The sequence below is a fragment of the Lygodium microphyllum genome, chromosome 2 (assembly GCF_053477565.2).
Source record: "Lygodium microphyllum isolate KBCC chromosome 2, Lygodium_microphyllum_v1.1.10, whole genome shotgun sequence".
NCBI classification, from domain to species: Eukaryota; Viridiplantae; Streptophyta; class Polypodiopsida; order Schizaeales; family Lygodiaceae; genus Lygodium; species Lygodium microphyllum.
The window spans coordinates 96,368,324-96,372,189 of record NC_141136.1 but is presented as its reverse complement, the minus strand read 5'-3'; positions in this window follow the sequence as shown (position 1 = coordinate 96,372,189).

Below are 3,866 nucleotides of genomic sequence, written 5' to 3'. Positions count from 1 at the left end.
TTAGTTCACTCCTTCTTCTCTTCTCTATTTGAAGTGCTATCTACTGCCTGTAGACTGCGATCGCGGCGCGCGTGATTTCACAAATCACTTTTCCTTATTTTTCTTTTTATAAATTCTCCAAAACTAACTAAAACATCACTTGTCTTTTCTTTTAAATGACTTTTAGTTCTATCTTTTTAGGATAATATCTAAAATATAATAGTTCCCTCCCCCCCCAAGAATCTAATATTTTTGGACCATTCAAACAATACACATTAATACTAGTGATTAATATGACTCATAAGTCCCGTTCACATTGTACTTTTCGTGAGGGGTGGCTACGGTCCTTATCAATCTGAGAAAAATGTCAGATTTATGACTCTCGCTTTTTTTATATATATTTTTAATTGAATGAAAATTATTAGCTATTAATGCTAGTCAATTTTTACCTTAGTTAGTCTTTAATTAGTAATCTTACTAACTTATTAATTGACTAACTAACTTTCGAACTAACCAACTAACTTTTATTGCATGGAAATATTACAAATATAGATTGGGTCTTGCAGAAATGTCAAAGCTATGGAATATTCTTTAGTATTGCAAGCGAAGTCGATCGTCCATGGATCTCAGTCCATATTAAAAAAAGAGGACAATTTGGAAATAGAGTTTCCAAGATAAAGAACCACTTCGGTCCGCTAAAAGGATCCTAGGGCAATTTGGTCTAAATAAGAAAATCATGCCAAAGTCAACCAAGAATCTTGTGACCTCAAGTGATAAAGCTTCGTGTTGTTTCTATTGCAAGGAGTTAGGTCATTTCAAAAGGGAATGTCCAAAGCACCCTAAATACCGATGCTTAGAGTGCCACAACATTGGACATATCCATGTCAATTGTCCCAACAGGACTCAATAAGTACTTAAACTTGCAAGAAATGAAGCTGTACAAGCTTTGGTGATCCAAAATCTACCAAGAAATTATTAGATACTTGGGAACAACCTAGAAGATATTCAAAAATACCGCATGCTTATGAGTGATCAGAGTATCGCAAAGCACGCATGATGGGTCGTACACCACAAACAAAATCCCAAGTTTCTTCTGAGGACAATATCCCTCCCCGCGGACCATAGGAACCCCCCTAATAATTAAAGTTAATTCAAAATTTAAACCCCTCCCCCCCCATCATCATTGAATAGGTGGCGAGGGAGGGGGGAAGGAAGCCGTCGACAATGACAAGGAAGAAGGAGTAGGCAATGATGAAGATGAAGATTAGGATGATGTCAATGAAGTTGATGGGGGGGAGGGGCACACATGTGCCACCTCCCCCCCCCCCCCCCCCACTATCTCTTTCCCCCCCTATGAGTAGAATTCATGGCGGTAGCCAATCTGGCCGCCCAGGTGGAGGGGAGGGCCTCCATCACGCCCTTCTAATAATACCCACCTTTCCCCTTATAACCCCCCCCCAATAGCAATGGAAGGACGGGAATGACACACTGCAGGGAGAGAGAGAGAGAGAGAGAGAGAGAGAGAGAGAGAGAGAGAGAGAGAGAGAGAGAGAGAGAGAGAGAGAGAGAGAGAGAGAACCTTCTAAAAAGATTCTTCTTCTCTTCCCCTCCTTAGAGGGTGTCCACACACATTCTTTCTTTTCCCTTTTTCCACGAACCTATACCCTATCCCGCGAGCTTACCCCCCCCCATCAAAGGAAGGAAAAAGAGGCATCACAACTGACGGGCAAAGAGAGAGAGAGAGAGAGAGAGAGAGAGAGAGAGAGAGAGAACCTTCTAAAAAGATTCTTCTTCTCTTCCCCTCCTTAGAGGGTGTCCACACACATTCTTTCTTTTCCCTTTTTCCACGAACCTATACCCTATCCCGCGAGCTTACCCCCCCCCATCAAAGGAAGGAAAAAGAGGCATCACAACTGACGGGCAAAGAGAGAGAGAGAGAGAGAGAGAGAGAGAGAGAGAGAGAGAGATAGGGACCTCCCTTGTCTCCCACAAGGTCTTGCCCCATCTAAGTGGAAGCCTATCAAACCATTCGAGGTGGAGAACCACATACTACCATGGCCCAAAGAAGATGTAACTTTGGCATTGCGGGAGTTGCAACAAACTCAAGTGTAGGTGTGAGAACAGCTGATGGAACTACGAGCAACACCCCACCCCTTGTCACTTAGGTCCAAAGTTCTTCGGTCTCTCTAATAAAATATTAAGCATCGATAAGTCTTTGATTAGGCTTTACTTAGGACAATATTGTTTAAGGTTTGCAAGGTTACCTTGAGGTTTATGCACATAGATGGTACATGTATGGGGAAAGATCGTATGAAACATACATCAATGGTATAGGAAATGATCTTGCATTGAAAGTCTTGCATCCATCCTATGAAGGTTTTGCATTAAATAACGGTTAAAGAGTTTACCTTGTGCTGCCAAACTATGAATTGATTACAACTTGCACCATAATTCGGGAATTATTTTACATTGAAAGATACTCTTGCATTGTATAAGAGCTTATAATTGTTACAAAATTGTCTCACATTCTTTGCCTTAGGATAAAGGAAGATAAAATCAAGTTAAAATTCTGCATAGTACTTGTAATGTGCCCGCCTATTGGTTGTCCAAGCACGTTTTAGCAATCCATCGAGAAACGAATCTAAGCGTCATTGCCCAGCACTCCCAGGGAATGTTCCAGGGTTTGTTGCCTAGGGTTTCTCGAGTCCGCCTCGTAACGGAACGTTCACAGCCAAACCCACTAGGATCGACCTGAAAGTTGGGTTCCTAAGGCCAAGGTCTCCTAACAGCATTCTAGTGTTGGGTTTTGGACATCCTACTTTACACAAAGATACCCAATCCGAAGTAAATCCATACCTCACTTGGTTCAAAGAGAATGGGAAATGAGAGGGATGCCTTGCTCAAGCTCTTTGCCCATAGGGCATAGTCCCATTCCGGTCCCCTAAAACGGCATGAATCGGGTGTCTAACTTAACAATACCTAAAGTCAAATAGAGATTAAACCTTGCGACAAGCCTCCCAGTTCTCTGGGACCACCCAGCCGTTGGGCCGACCCGTCAGGGATTCCGCCCACCCGGTTCCCTTTATAGCTTTAGTTTTCTAATTAGGTCCTACCACATTTTTGTGTGATATTTAAAATGATCTTCATTAATTAAGCCTTTTAGGGAACAAGGTTCGTTTGCGTAATTTATAGCACAGACAAGAAAATAGAGCTAGCAGACCTTTTGATAAACAAGTTTCTTAATTTATCTTCAGGTTAATCTTTGTCTCTTGCCCATACAGGAGAATTATGTATCCCTTCTGTCCAAAAAAAGTACCTGTCCAAATCACATGGCACCAAAATTTCTATCCTTTATCTAGAATAGGATCTTCTAACACCTCCAGACATTGGGCTCACGGCACTCTATAACTCCATTCCGGACTTGGCAAGGGGTGTCTAGAGCTCCACTAACCCCAAGCGACCTAGGAGTGAGACACACTTTTCATGGTTGGCCTTTTCACCACTGGACCTTTGACTTGTGAATCGAGCAGTGCCCTCTCAGGGTAGTCTGTGGTGCGATCTTGGAGATGATCCACCCGGGAAAAATATCCTTCCTTAATTAATCCAATTAAGAATCAAGCATAATCAAGGCAACCGGCCCTAATATCATCTTCTAGGAAAACATTCATTTATTCCCATAGCAACTTGTCATTACAGACCATGCATTTGCCATCAAAACAAGCCTTGGAATATTTATCCAAATCACAATGCAACAATCAATTGATTGAAAAAAAAACATTTAGGGTGTTGTTCAATCAACCATAATCAATCTTCTGTGATTCAATGCAACAATCAATCTTCTGTGAAAAGTAGGATGTTCAAGACCCAACACTAGAATGTTGTCAGGA